At 35.2% G+C, this 17,602-nt stretch overlaps 1 long non-coding RNA gene across 1 annotated transcript; it reads right to left on the bottom strand.

Moving 5' to 3' along the window:
* Nucleotides 1–14,072: 14,072 nt before the first annotated feature.
* LOC127166397 (uncharacterized) lies at nucleotides 14,073–15,816 on the bottom strand. The gene is made up of 3 exons (XR_007827899.1): nucleotides 15,683–15,816; nucleotides 15,493–15,560; nucleotides 14,073–14,570 (listed from the first exon to the last, which is right to left on the bottom strand). It is a non-coding gene; the product is annotated as an uncharacterized LOC127166397 (long non-coding RNA).
* Between the last annotated feature and the right edge of the window lie 1,786 nt (nucleotides 15,817–17,602).

Here is a 17,602-nt window from a genome sequence, read left to right as displayed (position 1 = left end):
CTTAAGAAAGCAATATGGAGGACTTCTATTTTGAAAGCAATGGTTTGAAGTTAAAAACATCTTGATTTATTTGTCTATTACACACATGAAGCTTAATTGATGGACCTGAATTGAGTACTCATGGATTATTAAGATGCTTTTATCAGCCATTTAAACTGCAGAGGATCCACTGTTGAATAAACAATGTAATTCTAAATTAATGTGTATGTGTGTGTGAGAGAGAGAGAGAGAGAGAGAGAGAGAGAGAGAGAGAGAGAGAGAGAGAGAGCTGAAGGTTGATGAAATCAGTGTTATCAGTAGCTGGCTTAGCTGAACTGTGGAAATCTGTACAGAGAGAGAAGCCACGTGGGAGAAACTTGACAATAATCTCACACCGCCAGACATGCAGCCAGCATATGAGGAACCTTTATTGCTTGAAAACCATAAAGGGAACCAAGCCATCCCATTCCTCAAGGCTTGCTTATAAGGCTGATAAGAGACCCTGCTGTGTTGACCTTTTGATCAAAAAGGAGAGCAAGGCTCTCTTGGACTTCCTACCAGACTGACCTGAAAATGTCAGTGATTTTTCGAAGCCATGTATTACAGAAAAGTCTTACAGCATATTCGTGTGTGAGAAATTAAAACTTCCATTTTTTCTTTGTACTCATGGGGCATTGTCTTGACTGACCCTATAAAAAGGAGCTTTCTGAATGGGTTGAATCACATAATCCAACTGTGATATTGATTGCAAAGAATCGTTAACTTGCGATCAATGTCCACGCGGTAGAGGTCAGACCTGGGTCATGACCTCTTACCCGGAGTGCTCTTTTGGGAGTCTGGGTTTCAGACAAGAAGTGAATTGATCACGGTTATTTGTCTGGTGTACAAAATAAATCTACAGAACACAAACAAGAGTCACAGATGGCCAGACACAATGCTGTTAAAAATTGACCTGTCCTTGTCAAAGCCTAACAGTTACTCTGTATAGATAGATAGATAGATAGATAGACAGACAGACAGATAGATAGATAGATAGATAGATAGATAGATAGATAGATAGATAGATAGATAGATAGATAGATAGATAGTCCCTAGTGTAAGATTCCACACATGGGCTGGAGAGCATTTTCTCTCACCCTTACTAACCTGCTTAAGATCTTAGTGAAATTGAGTCATATTAAAATTGAATAAAAGGTGAAGCACGCAGAGTTAACTAACCTCAAATCAAAGCCTTTACCACCCTGTGCCTGCCACTAAGTCTCTCAACTAACGTGACAGGTAAAGTCCATTGACACCTCAATCCGATAACGAGCGATGTCCATCAGAGTCTTTATGAAAGATTGTTATAGAAGTATGAAATATAAGAGGGAAGAAAGGTCAAAGATGAAGGCCCTTGCTAATAACGGAAGCTCTGTGGAGCTCTTATGCATCATTCAGTAGTCATATGCGTAATGAAGGGTCACATATGCTAATAAGGCCTTTGTTTCATTTTCCTGTGGGAACTGGTTAGGGCTGTGAGTGACGGTCCTGATAACTAAATGCTTTTTATACCCACTCAAATATATTTGTGACCCTTTGGACTACTGAATATGGAGAAGCAATGATTTTACTGTTTGACCTTTTCATAACAGTGCAATAAAATTAAGGCATTTTTGTTCTATTTTTAGCTGGAAGTAAAAGTAGTTAGAATTATTATTTTGTAGTTTTGTGTCCTCAGTCCAAAGGACATGCAAGCATGCAAATAAGTGTCAAACATAAATGAACACTAAACACAAAAAAAACTAAGTGTGGAATTTTGGACACTTCATATGCTCAACTATGACAGCTTTAATTACATAGTGGAGGGGAAGGGGCTATCACACACTAATTATGAATGACAAAATATGTAACACTACACTATCAGTACACTGTGTATAAGTGCATAGTGGGTCATTTTGGAAGCAATTAATGACATCCGGAAACCTGTAAGAATCAGTCTGTTTTGATCTGTTTTGTTCTGTTTTGTTTTGTTTTTTTTCTTTGGTCTCATAATGCACACATCCTTGATGGCATTTTTTTATATTATTACATATAATTTAATATAACATTTTTGTGTGCGTTTTTGGTGGTTTGTTTTATTACAGATTTGGGCTCCCAGCTGCTTAGAAAAAAAGGGAGGGGGGAAAAATTCCATTTAGGTGATACTCATGTGCAAGATCTTTCACTGTTAAATTTCCATACCCTTTCCATATCCAAAAAAAAAAAAAATAAATAAATAAATAAATAAACAAACTATTATTTCCAGACAAATCTAATGTAATGTTCAAAGTGAAAATGAACTACTTATAAATTTACATAGTTACACAATATGAAGAAAAAACATTTGATACTACAATAAGATAAGACAAGAATAGATTTTTTGACTGACAGCCCTTCAAAGGAATCAGTTCAACAGCAGACAGCTATTGAGATAGCAAACAGGTTCATTCTGTGAAGCAAGTGGGTAAAAGCTGTCTACAGCGCGTGTTTGCGTGTGTGTTAGCAGTTGGTCTTCCTGCAAGTGTTCTAAAAGTAAGTCATGTGGAACAGACACGTGTGTATTTCTGTAGAAGTGCTCCGATAGTTTTAAAATGTGTGTAGCCCCCCAACATGGCAGTGGTGGGCCAAAGAACAGAAGCTCTGCTCAGTGCATTTGAAGTCATCTCTTTTAAAGACCTCCTGTGTCTGTGGTGAGCCAGTGATAGATCGTCACCCAAGCCTTCTCTGACACCCAATCCTAGAATCTGTGATTATAAAACGCCTCACGCATTTCCGCACAGCGCCGTATCAGACCATGAAAAAAAAAATCTCATTTTGTTCCTCTCCACAGATAGGCTGAGGTTGATATATGTGTTTGTGTGCAAGTGTTTCTGCAGGCGCCCTTATTTGTGACCCCACTGCCCTCGCAAAAAATGGATTTCTGGAATCATTTGTTCAGATATTCTCACTTTATATGTATTTTCGAATACTTGTTATCCATTTTCTCGTGTTTTCTGTCTATATATGACAGACAAGTTTTATAACATTTGTTATCTGTATCTATGTGTATAAGGTTTATTTACAAAATGTCCAATATTTGCTGCATGTGTATAGATTTATGTTTGACTTAAGAGCATGTATTGTCATTTTAGAGCATGTATTGCATTTTTATTAAAAACAATAAAAATCAACATTAAATAAACCAATACATTCATTTTTTAAAAATCTTTTGCTATGACATGGCATAATAATAGATGTACTGTAAGTGGGCTCATTAAACTGTGAACATCACAAATCGTTTGTAATGACCTACAAGCTTTTCACTTGACTATCAGCAAATGCATGGCTGTCTCTGTGACAGTAGTTATTACAGGTATGATTACAATAGTGTTGATTATTTAAGTGCTTCTGCTGTCCAAGGTTAAGAAGAAATTGCTCTTAATGTGTCTTAAAAATGCATTCCCTTTCATCTCTGTCATTTTTGGTGATGGCAGCTCTCTCGGCTGTCGCTGTTCATAAGGTACCTGCACTTGTCTTGAGGGATTCCTCAGGGCTGTGTATTAGGTATGACATGATTAAATGGTGATTGTAGTGGCTAATTGCTTTGGGGTTGTCCTTGGCATTTGAGATCTAGTTTAGCAAGTATTGTGTGGTCTCTGCAAACTGTCCTTGTGTACACAGCTGAAATGAGCACAATTGCACAGATGCACAGATATTGCTTTAATAAAAAGCACCTTCTAAAAACATAAATGTCAATGTCAAAATAGGTGATTATAATGGTGTCCTCACCAGTGTTGGGGAAAGTTACTTTTAAAAGTAATGCATTACAATATTGAGTTACTCCCTAAAAAAGTAACTAATTACATAGTGAACTAGTTACTTTTTATGGAAAGTAATACGTTACTTTACTTTTGCGTTACTTTTTAAATCTGGGCAGGGCTTGCTTGTTTGTTTTTAATATTAAAAGTTCTATTTTTGGCAAATGTAAATGCCTTTTCACACCAAAAGCTTCAGGCTTTGAGAAAAGTGAATTCACAAGTGTACAGTAGACCGCAGAAGAAAAAAAATCAACTCTTCAGCAAGAAAAAAAAAAGGAAAACACATGTTTATCTAAAGTAATTTTTGCTTATTAGTATGGTTAAATTGGATCATCAAAGGTCGGCAGCAAAGACATCGGTTAATAAAATGGTATTAAATGCATAAAGGATATTTGTATTATTTAACATATTTAATTATTGCAGGTTTGTGTCATATTCTGAGTTGAATTTCACTGTTTTTTTTTTCATTTTGAGGAATACTGAATCTGTTTTTGTGACTGAGATGAATTAATGCATGTTCACATTTATTCTAGAACTAACATTTTACTCCTGATTTCTCTCAACATGACAGGACAGGAGAGCTTTTAATCAATAAATGTGGGGAAAAGTAATTGGCGTTACTTATTTGAAAAAAGTAACTCAGATATTTTCTTGTCAATTAAAAAGTAATGCATTACTTTACCAGTTACTTGGAAAAAGTAATAATATTACGTAACTTGCGTTACTTGTAATGTGTTACCCACAACACTGGTCCTCACTGACTGTTTGTTTGGAGAGAAAGGCCATATACAACTTGGAATACTTATATTTTAAGCTATAATCATAAAGGTGTTCATCATCAAGACACAATAGTATGTTGCAGTTGTACATTAACATACTGCTGTAGTCTTACTACATACTCAAAAGTACATACTGTACAGTACTTTCTCAACACTGGATTTACCCAGCAAGAAAAAGCTTAATAATATACACTCCAGCTTGTCCGTACTTATTCTATTCTATTCTATTCTATTCTATTCTATTCTATTCTATTCTAGGTAATACTGTAGTTTAGGGATCAATTCTCACTAGAGTTTATTAATGCAAAAGTTGTAGTTAATAGTTAGTTAATAGTGAGAATTGGTCTCCAAAATAAACTGTGACCCTATTCTATTCTATTCTATTCTATTCTATTCTATTCTATTCTATTCTATTCTATTTTCTGTTCTATATGCTGTTATAATTATCTTCTATTTTATTCTTTTCTATTTACTAAAATCTTCACATTCTATCCCATCCATGCTTTTACAGTTCCATTTTATTTTATTCTATTCTATTATTTACTGAAATCATCACATTCAAACCTTTCTGTTCTGTTCTATTCTATTCTATTCTATTCTATTCTACTATATTCTATTATATTCTATTATCTGCTCTGTGCTGTTACAATTATCTTCTATTTTACTATTTACTAAAATCTTCACATTTTATCCCGTCCATGCTTTTCCAATTCCATTTTATTCTATGCTATTATTTACTGAAATCGTCACATTCTAGCCATTCTCTTCTATTCTGTTCTGTTCTATTCTATTCTGTGTGCTGTTACAACTATCTTCTATTTTATTCTTTTGTGTTTACTGAAGTCATCACATTCTAGCCCTGCCATGCTTTTACAACTCCATTCTATTCTTCTATTCTATTCTATTCTATTCTATTCTATTCTATTCTATTCTATTCTATTCTATTCTATTCTATTCTATTCTAATTTTTTGTCTGTGCTGTTACAATGATCTTCTGTTTTATTATTTTCTGTTAACTAAAATCTTCACATTCTATCCCGTCCATGCCATACATTTCCATTTTATTCTATTGTATTCTATTCTATTATTTACTGAAATTGACACATTCTAGCCCTTCTATTCTATTCTATTCTATTCTATTCTATTCTATTCTATTCTATTCTCTGCTGATACAATTACCTACTATTTTATTATTTTCTGTTCACTAAAATCATCACATTCTAGCCCTTCTGTGCTTTTACTATTCCATTTAAGTTAATTTAATTTAATTTAATTTTATTTTATTATTTCATGAAACCGTCACATTCTAGCCCTTCTATTCTATTGTCTGGTCTGTGCTGTTACAATTATCTCCTATTTTATTCTTTCTGTTTACTACAATCTTTGCATTCTATCCCTTTCATGCTGTTACAATTCCATTTTATTCTATTCTATTCTATTCTATTATTTACTAAAATCGACACATTCTAGCCCTTCTATTCTATTCTATTCTGTTCTGCTCTGTTCTATTCTATTCTATTGTCTGTGCATAACAGAAAGTATCTTCTATTTTATTCTTTTCTACTGAAATCATCACATTCTATCCCTTTTGTATTTTGTTTTATTCTATTATTTACTAAAATCATACATATTCTTAGTGTTCTGTTCCATTCTATTTAGTCCACCACTTGCTGCTGCAATTACAGAATCTGCATCTGTGGAGGATTCTGTGATGTTTCAGACTGAAATCATGTTAAGTAAACATGTGTAAATGTGTCTAAAATTGGTCAAAATGACACAAAATAGCACAGAAGGGTAAAAAAAATACATTAGCTGCAAATGGATCATGGATTCTACAGTTTGCAGTGACAATTCCTATAATGATCATCAATAGCATGCTCCAGAATAGGCACTTCTGTAAATACCCATTATGAGGTAACAGTTGCATTGTGAGAGATCCCTCAACCAAAACAGTGATTCCCATGATCACCATCGTCTGGCTGTTTACAGAGCACAGCTCTCCCCCCTCCTTCATCATGGAAAGGTGATAATAACGCTAATAAAACTGCCTGCTTGTGTCCAGGCAGTGTTGCTAATGCTCTTACTCACAGCAGGGAAGCATTCGGTAGGGTGCATGCAGACAGAATTCCCTCAACACAGCTTGGAGCCTGAACATCGCTGTGCTCAAACTAATTGGATTACACTGACAGTAATGCACTACCAAGCTTCACACATGCCACCTAATAAATTGCACCGATATCAGTTGAGGGTGGAGATTAAAAAAGATTATACAGAGAATGAAGTACGTTTACCTCATTGTGATTAATAAAAGGATTACCTTTCTACATACTGATAGTGAAAATAAAGTGCCTTGAATTGGCCTACATAGTTATCATTATTAATACTGTCAGGGATAATGATGCTTATAATTATAGCTGTGATAATCAAAATGATATTAATTATGTCCATAGTCAGTGTCAGTGCCTCATAACAGGCTTGCTCATTATAGTTTAGCAATGATTTATTCATTGTTTTAATTAGCTTATACTATCTCAGTTTATAAGTTAAACTTTACCTTCCATGATTTTTTTTTTTTTTTTTTGTAATCAATACATGAAAGAATAAGTTGTTAAATTAGTTCATTCCTCTATGTATAGATAGACTCTACATGCTGACAGACTGTGTGGATGATGATATCACTCTGGTCCATGCAGTGGGTTCTTCACATTATGGTTGACCTTTTTCCAGAATGTTCTCTCTCATCTTCTCTATGTGACCTTCCTTTGATCTCGTCAGAGCTCTCGCTTTTTTTCTTTAAGTTCCAGTCAGAACTCATGCATCTGCTGAATGATTTATTTATGGCATCACACAAACACCTCAAACACCTCTCTTTTTTTCTGTTTAAGACATGCACCTTTGCTTTTGCTTTATTTGTTTCCATCTGTGTCAATGCCACTAGTTGTTTATACATTTCTGTCCTCCCTACAGCTTTTTCTTATTATGTATGCTCTGTTTTGCTTGTTTTAATTAGAACATTTTTTTTTTTTTTTTTTTTTTTGCAGGCAGCAGCAGAGTTCAGAAACGTATTAAAGACATCTTGATGCTTGTTCAGTAGGCCTACTTATCTTCATTTTCAAAATACCTGAGGTAAGCTGAGGATACCTGCCATCACAAGGAAAGTAATGTAATGGGACACTGTACTGACATTAAATTAAATGTGTACAAAAAATATGATACCATACATATTCAATAATAATGTGCTTTTGCCTTAAAAGGTTAGTTCACCCAAAAAAAAAAAAAATTAGCCCATGATTTACTCACCTTCAAGGCATCCTAGGTGTATATGACTTTCTTCTATTAGATGAATCCAATCTGAGTTACATTAAAAATGATCGTGGCTCTTGCAAGATTTATACTGACAGTGGGTGGGTGTTTCTGTTCAACAGTCCAAAAGAAGTCCAATAAAGTGCATCCATCTATAATATAAAGTGCTCCATATGGCTCCGGGGGTGAATAAAGGCCTCCTGTAGCAAATCAAAAATATCCAGCAATAGTAATTGCTATAATATTTAAAATATAGCAATTACTTTTCTCTAGCTAGCGCTAACTGTTGTACATGGAAGCCATTCTGGCGCATGTATTAGGACGCATACGTTGCGCGTGCGCCACTGAGAAGTGACGAATGCGAAAGCACAGAGAAGACAGCAAAACAAAACAACAGTCACAAATTAGAGGTACAAAAGGAGGATTTGTAAAGAAAAATGTTGCAGGATTTCGATATAAGCCAAGAGCAGACTGGTTTTCCTTTGCTGAAGTAAGAAAACGTTTCTTCCTTTGCTCCTGTAAACAAACATTGTTTTTTTGTGAGATCAGCAGCACATGCGTTACGCATATATCCTACATCATCATCCAGGAAGGGGTTACACGCATGATCGTTAGCGCAAGCTTGAGAAAATCAATTTTTACGTTTTAAATATGGATATTTTTCTTACAAAAACGCATCGATTCACTACAGGAGGCCTTTATTCATTCCCTGGAGCACTTTTTATTATGGATGGATGCACTTTTGGCACTGTAGTGGTTAATAAACAGAACTGCATGCATCTTGCGGAAGCACATTGTAGCCTGAGCTATTTCTCTCTGTTTATGAAGAATCACACAGGTACTGGGCTACTCTGCAGCAGGACCAGTCTAAAACAGTGGGAATATAAAAATTTATTAGAGGTGTACTGTAATGATTTAGGGTAAGCCAAAAACACGGTTTGGAAAATGGATTCATGCTGTACTTATATCAATTTTGTAAATTATGAACACAAAATGTTACAGATTGCAGCTTTAAATAAACAAATACCCAAATTGGAAAGTCAAGGCTTAAAGAAAGTAACAAGTTTCCTTCTGGTAAATACGATTTGACTTTGGTATTTGTGGACTCAAGGATAAACATGCTATGTGCTGTCCACAATGCAAGACATCTACAAAACCAAAGACTCTAACTACACAGATAACATGTCTTCTGAAAAAATCACAACAAAATATAGTTCATGGTAATACATTATTTATTATTGTTTTTACTAACTAATTTTATGTTATTTTATTTTTTTTATTTTTATTTTTATTTTTTTGGTGTATGATAAACAACTATATTTGGGATTGCCACTTTTTATTCAATGTAAATAGATCTCCTTGGTCGAGCACAAGATATGGTTGTGATAGAAAACCTCCTTAAATCCTCCTCTTATCTTTTCTTGCCCTCAATTCCCTTCCTAACATTCACTTTTCAGTTTCTTCCTTTTATTCACCTGTCTTTCCATCTCAACCCTTTCGTTGCGTTTTCTGGCTGACCTTATCTCTGTGGCTCAATCATCTTATGGGCTGAACTGGACAAATGTTTCTGATGGCGAACGAGAAAGTGTATGGGGGGTTTCTAAAGGGGAAAATCTCTGTACCTGAATCGCCACTTCTCTCCTGAAGAGACTGTAATACAATAAAATATGACAGACGTTCTCTGTCAGCCAGGCGGGCACAATTCAGCCCTTTGTCTCACCCAGGCTCCTGCCTCACCCTTCCCTCCCTCTTTTTCCTCTCTCCCATGTCTGCCCTGCTGCACATGCACTGCACCATATCTACATATTTGCTGTAATTGACATTTTCCATTTGGCAGGTTCTATATCTCCTGCCTGCCGTCGCCTTGGAAACAATCAGAGGGCCTCAGGTTAGCAAGTTAGCACTGCTGACTGGAGGGCAGCTCATCTCATCTCTAACACTCCTAACCTTGACTAGAAACCCCTGTCTTCCCCTTAGGGACAGTTTAAATAGCTAAATAGTCCATTTTGAGATCTAATTATATTTAAGGATTAATAAGAAATTTATTACGCTACTTGGTTGAATTAGCATTGACGTGTTGTCCAGGCATTCCTTCCGTTTCCTAGTAGTGTAAACAATTTTACATCAAGTCAAACACTGAATTTAGCCAGAGTCTGCCTTGCTAATTTGACCTTCTAACAACAAGGTTATCTTGAATTTCAATCCCACAATCGCAACTAAGGAAAGAAAATCCAATGAATAGAAAACGGTTGAAAAAATCAGTGTAGCCTCAGGACTAATTTGGGGGCTTAATTAGACAAATTTCAATGAAAGGCAGTTTAAATCCAGATACTGCACATTTCCATGTCTCTCTAACCCCCTGATAAAGATGAATGTTCCTAACAACAAAGGAGAGCAGTGAAGACATGATTTTAGTTGGCAAGTGCTCACAGCCCAGGATTATAAGATTTTAGGACAGATGTGTTCAGACAGTATATTAATTCGTCGAATACAAGAAAAAATACTACAACGCTATGGATAGTATAGGACTTTTGTATCCATTCCTCCACATTCTCCTTCAGCTAACTGGAGTGTATGACCTTGTACAATATATTTAGGCTGCCTTTAGGCAAAATGGATCTGGGAGAAGTAAAACGTCATTTTAAGTATGCCACGTAGTTTTTTTTGAACACCTGAACAATTGGCGCAGTTTGCGTTTGAGCTGCTAAAGTGTGTTACAGTTTGCAATTATAAAAACAAAACTGGAACTTTTTTCCATTTATGTTTAAAATTTCAGTACAGCACATTGTCTTACTTACTCTTAAAAGCAGAGTTTACCAAGACTGTATTTAGTTACTTTCATTTGCATTCAAGCAGAGTTTACCAAGACTGTATTTAGTTACTTTAATTTGTATTCATCCCATATGACACAAGGGATGAAATAATGTAATAAATAAGGGATCAATCAGCCTTTTAAGGCCACCATTTAATTGCATTGCATTATTTTTCCATACGAGAAAAAAAGTGTTATTCAGCCTAATATTTCCTTTTGTGTTCCACAAAAGAAAAAAAAATATATACAGGTTTGAAACAATGTGAGCGAACATTGACAGAATTTTCATTGTTGGTTAAACTATCCCTTTAAGAGCATTCCCCACAGCCAGACAAGTAGGCTATATTCCAAATAAATATGTAAATATTAAAGTGACCTACAAAAAGCCTTTAGGGAGTCTATGGAAAATGCTTTTTTGAGTTGTATGTGTGTTAACCTATTAGATCACACTATTTGATTCCGATTGGTCAGTTGCAGGATTATGCAGTCAAATATTTTTTTTGTAATGGCCTCTAAACTGTACAGTTGTCCATATGCATATCTGTCTCTCCTATTTCTCAACAGTCTGTTTTTTTTTGTTTTTTTACACATGATTTAATAATTTAATAACACCTTAAATCAAAGTCAGTGATAAAACAAGACCCGGAGTAAATAAATAAATGTTTTTTACACAAAAACAGCTCTGGATTATCAGCTAAGTTTGGGTTGTACTTCACCTCAAACAGCTAGCGTTCATAATAACGCACCTCTTATACCCTTGAGATCAGCGTTCTGTTTACTTCCATTTAAGCAACCGTTGTATATTTAGGGATGAGTAAACTCTGCAAACACTGATATTAAGGCTGGATTTCTTGGGCTTGATTACTTTTCATAGTTGAATGGCTGCAGTAACTCAAGCAGCGAATGTTTTTGTGGCTGAATGAATCTGATGAAAATGACATAAATGCTGCAACCAGAGTGTGCCGGTCTGTTCTCAGCTGGCCCATGCTAGTTCCAGACAGCACGCTCTCACCCTGATAAGACCAGACTCTTACTGTCCGATTCAATCTATGCCAGGATTTGATGGCGTGTCCAGTTCCACTCCATTCCATTTGTCCGAGAGAGAGGGGGAGACAAATGAGAAAAGGATGCAGAGAAAGATAAATGGCTAGCGGGGACGTAGTCAGCTGCAATGCTAAATTGAAATGGAAAGATTGTGATCAGCTTGGGTCCTTTCATGCCAACTGCTGCAGATTGTGGGATGTTAATTTGTTAGCATTTAGCACTGCATAGCCATATAGAGTAATACACCATAATCATAGACACAAGCTTCGTGACTCATATCACAATGAATGTAACATATAAACTTGATGTTTTAAAATTAATCTAGGAAGTTGGGTTGAATTTTGAAGACTTTTGATTTAAAGCTGCCAAAAGAAGCTATTAAAGTCTTTAAAAAAGGAACAAAATGAAACTCTAGTTGATGTTTGTAGAATATAGAAACCATTAAGTGACTGATCAGATTACTGTAATCTTTCTGAAGCATTGATTTAGATAGAAATCTTTTCATTCATTACTCACACACCTCCCATGGCTCGACCACCACCCCAACTCACCCTCCTCTGGTGGCTTTAATTAGTTGTGGATTAAATTAAAGGCTATATGTTCGTGTTAATTGATTTATCTCGAGAGTCCATAATTACAGCCTCTGAATGGAGAGATCTCTGCAGTGTCGCTGGAAGCTCTAAGAATGTGTGTCTGTGTGTGCGTGTGTGTGACTATGAGTGACTGAATATGTATGTGTGCATGCATGAATGTGTTTGCATACTCATGCATAAATAATTGTGTGTGTGCGTGTGTGTAAAGTGCATACATTTCAGTGGCTTTAACAGTAAATGCATAAAACCTGAGGCAGCTTAGAGGTTAGCAGGCACTCAAAAAGGCGACCATAATGAGAGGTGATGCAAATAGACGTAATGGTACCTCAATCAGACACAATTACAGCCTTGTCATGGATGTAATTGCTTTGTTAGCGCCACTGAGTTTATCTGTTTTATGTTTCACTCATTTTGCTGGTCTAGTGAATCTGCTCTTTGTTAGTGACCCTTTCATCTATCTATTTGTTTTTACCAACACTGTTAAAATTTACAATTATCCTACTGTTATGAGATCATTGACCCTTGTTTGAGCTGTCAGTCTTGTTCACACAGGCAGGTTCATAGTTTTATGCATTTATCTGTGTGCTTATCCATTTGGTTTTGTACAGAATGAGCTTAATGCAATACTCCGAGGGTGTTAGGAGAGAGATAGCCTTGCTGAAAGGCTATTTACATAGTCAGATGTAGTTGTACTGTCCTGTTTTTCTCAGATGTTCTTTTTTGGCTGAGACAAATATCCTTAAGGACACTTGCAATGTGTAATCAGAAATGTTTGTGATTACAGATTGTTTAAAGCAATGGTTCCTAGAGGTCTCAACACTTCTCTTTAATCAAACACATCTGATTCAAAGAGATGAATGCAAACTGCAAAATGTGCAGTGTTGGGGGGAGTTTGCCCCCAACACTGCACTATATTTTGCTGTGTTGTGTTTTTTACACTTGAACTTTTAAGTTTTTTTTGTTTGTTTGTTTGTTTAAATAATGCTCTAAATATGAAACTGCCAGTAGGTGGCAGCAAGTCACTTTCTTAATAAGCGAATCATTGAGTTATTCATACAACTGATTCACTCAAACTTTATTCAGAAATGAAGTAAATGCCTGTCTTTGGCTATGTCCAAAATCACAAATTCTCATGAGTAGGTACTTGTTTTAAATAAATTATTACATCTAAAAAGTATATGCTATATAGCATGAACGTGCATAGTAGGAATGTAATCCCGACTTATATTTGCATATTGTCATTGTCACATGACCAACCAGAATCAGTTGGATCTGCCACTCACAAATCCTCTACCTTGGCTTCAGATAGACACTTTAGAATCTTGCTGAAAGCAGTAGATCATTTAGGTTGTTTAGCTGTGGCTTTGTTTGGGACTATTTTTGTCTGTTAAACTAAACATAAACAGACAAAACTGACAATATTGTGTCTAAAATATAAAACAATATTATCCTCTTCACTCTAAACCCGGATAAGTTGAATTTACTTAAAAAATTGGAGGAAACTGGTTGCCCTAAAAAATTTAAGTAATGTAAAGTTTATTTAACTTAAAATGTTTTGTAATATGAATTACAAAGGTCATTTCATTTAACTTAAAATGTTTTGTAACATAATTTCATTTGCAATTATTATAACTATTATATTTAAGTCAAATATACTAATTTCCAAGTTAAATCTATATCAAATGTTTTATTTTTCCAATTTGTTAACCTAGAAAATTAAGAAAAAAAGCAAACAAATAAAGGAACATTAATGCAATTTTCCCTTTTATTTTAAATCAATTCAATTACAAATATTCAATTGAAAACACAACAAAACCATTTTTTCATATCCTGAAAACATTTCCCCATAAAACATGGGAGAAAAAAAGTTCAAAAAGATACTAGTTCAACAAATTAACTTATCGTTAAGCACACAAACAAGTTTTCCTCAGAATCGCAACAAACAGCATCAAAACGATATGTTTTTTCCACACTCTGAGTTCACACTATTGGCAATACTGAATTTTAGGTGTCAGCTCACCTTTTCCCGACAAAAAATATAAAATACTTTTCATACACTTAGGATAGTCCAGGTGTAGGCAGGGAAATCAGTCTGAAAACAATGGACATAGAAGGCCTGAGATTGGTCAGTTCATCCATTACCAAGCTTTCTTCCAAGATGATTCCCACTCTAGATGAGGTGAGCTGTGAACTTTCTTGATCAACGCTGAGGATTCTTACTGAAGTCTGTCTTGTCAGCTGCCTCCTAACAGAGGAAGAAACAGAACGACAAATACATTATCAAGTCAGTTAGACAATGCTGTTGTTAAATACTCAAAGTCATATGCTGCCTTCACACCATGTCATAATTACTTTAATTCTGAGAGGACAACATTGTGATGTTCAGCTTGTGAGCTGTTCATGTCAATAGACTGGGAATTGCGCTTTTCTATGGCAACACTATCAATGTCTAAATTAATCTGGAGCAGTCAGATACAGTGGTTAGGTGGTACAGCTCTCAGAAAATTTCCAGTTTACAGATGGTAATTAGACTTTAGGGTTTACGTTTAATTGTACATCTACAGAATATTTAAAGTAAAATCCACATACAAACACTACTGGCATATGGTCAGGAAGATCGGTGTTATTCAGGAAAGCTTGTAAACAACAGGAATGAGTGCAGGACAGACTCACACCATCATCATTATGAATAATCTTCTGACACACACTGTGCTAGTCAAAGTGATCATCCTCAGAACAGGTCTCAGTTAACCCACGACATACAGTTGATCTTGAACTTTGGTGTGAAGGTGGCATAAATGTGAACAAGGAAATTGTTTTGTTCTTGAATAATTTCCATGTTTGAACAAAGAGACAGGGTTTCACAGACAGGGCTTCACAGACAGGGCTTAGCTTAAGCCAGGACTAGGCCTTAGTTAAATTAAGATACTTAAATAGCTTTTATAAAAACACCTTAAAAGCTTTACTGGTGTGCATCTTGAGAAAAGAAAAATGGCACTGACATATTTTAAAATATGTCATTACAAGGTATTTTCAGTAAAGACTCCTTGTCATGTTATTAAACATGTTATTTTATTCTGAGACTGGCCTTAAGCCTTGTCTGTGAAACCAGGAGGAAAATGTGTAAATAGCAGTGCTCTCTTATCAGTTATTAGGATCATACTTACACTTTCAAAGCATCTCTTCCATTTCTTCTTTCTTCCAAAACAAGATAGTCGTTAAGAGGACTCTGAACCTAGACAGAACAGAAGTATATTCATCCGCCTTTGTATTTATACCGCTAATTAACGAAAACTTACGCTTTCAAACAATAGCCATGTCTAAATTAAACGTGGTACATTAACGTACTGCACTCACCATATTAGCTCCACCTTTGTCGCTCCTCGGCTGGAATCGCGGCTACTGTATGAGTAAAACTAAATTTACACTCCTCACAAACAACAGCTCCTCGAGTGAAAAAGAAATCATTGAAAGAAAAAGGCAAAAAATGTTAGCGAACTCGCCAGTCAGGGGTTCAAGCGCAGGCGAGTGAGAACACTAGCTATCAACGGATGAGAAATGTCCCGTCGTTTAGACGAACAACAACTTTTGCCGATCACAAAGAGTTTCTCGAGGGACGTGATAAAAGATAAATGGCGGAAAACAATGCCAATAGAACTATCTAAATCTAAATTTCCACATTCATCCACAGCTTAAATTCATACACAATCACAGTGACAAAATGGCGCTGTTACTCGCAGCACCGGTGGAGGAGGCGTGGTCAGGAGATAAATTTCATAATACGAGTTAATTTAACTTAAGTTTATTCACAGGTTCAAATATGTCTACAAATTAGTAGAATCTACTTATATTTTATAAGCAATGCAGTAAAACTTAAATATTGTGTTCAATTGTAATTAAATGGTTTAATTAGATACAAAATCCGGGCTTACAGTGTTCTTTACTGAACGGTAGTTTGTGACATAGTCATGAAATTTTAATCTATTGATTCGTGTTCACGGACACGAATTTCCCCGTTCTTCCGTGTCACTCAGCACGGTTTTCAATATAAAGTATTTTAATAAGTATCGGTGCAGGCTACCCTTCCATGTTTAAATCTTCACAATTCCAAATCTACAAATTATTTTATACTTTTCTTTTTTTTTTTTTTTTTTTGGAGCACCTAACACCACTCCTATGGAAGGTATTTTCTGCCAAATTTAAATAAATAAATTAAATGATAAAGATGAAAATGACAACCAGATTAACAGTTTCATTATAGAAAACTATACGCAAAATATGTGCCAAAATTGAAAATAAAATGAAAAGATTTAACTTTCATTTTATTTTTCACTGTGACAACGCATTGTCCCTGTCAAATTGAAAAATAAAATGCAGTTGGTGATTTGACTTTTCATTTTCACTCTGATCTCGAGGCAAGACTGCCAATATTAAAACGGAAAGCCAAACGTGAAAAAGAAAATGCAAATACATTTTTTACAAAGCCTTTTACTAATGCTCACGCAATAATAGTGACACAATTCAGAATAAAATGTAAAGTTTAGTTTTCGTTTTATTGTCTCTTTTATCTCACAGTTTTCATTTTCGTTTTCATTTTCAAAGTCAACCTGTATGCAAATTCTATGTTAAATTGTTAATCTTGTTTTCATTTTCATTTTTATCATTTAATTTATTTATTTAAATTTGGCAGAAAATACCATACACTCCTACCCAAAACCTAAACCTACCCACTTCTCAACTACAAAAAACACAGGCAAATGTAAGTACAAGCACATGTATTTATTGCAGAAACTGACGACAAACAGTATAAAGGTATTACAAACATCTCGTGGTGCATTCCAAATCTTCTGAAGCCATGCGATATTGTTATATATATATATATATATATATATACAAACTGAGTGAAATTTAAAGTTTTATCGCTGAAATAATCATGCTCTGTGAACACCTGCAGTCATGTCTCATTCAAAAATACACATGACGCAATCGGTCACGAGACCCACAAGATCCAATGGTATTTCAGAATCTAAGTTGACGTAACGCTTACTTCCTTGGGCGCCAATTTTGAATGTGCACAGTAAACAGACATTTTTACTGCAGATTGCGGATGGAGACGGTGATTGTTTTTGCATGCGTTCTTCGCACAAATCAATCGGTTTACCTTGTAACACTTTTTGTTTGTTTGTTTGTTTGTTTGTTTGTTTTACTTTTAAATAAACAGCGTTTGTTGTCATGTGTGCCTGTTATATCTTGTGTTTTATATAACATACAAATGGG

Source organism: Labeo rohita, chromosome 6, assembly GCF_022985175.1.
Source record: "Labeo rohita strain BAU-BD-2019 chromosome 6, IGBB_LRoh.1.0, whole genome shotgun sequence".
Classification (NCBI taxonomy): Eukaryota; Metazoa; Chordata; class Actinopteri; order Cypriniformes; family Cyprinidae; genus Labeo; species Labeo rohita.
Note: the sequence above shows the minus strand (reverse complement) of the source record. Positions and strands in the feature narration are given on the sequence as shown.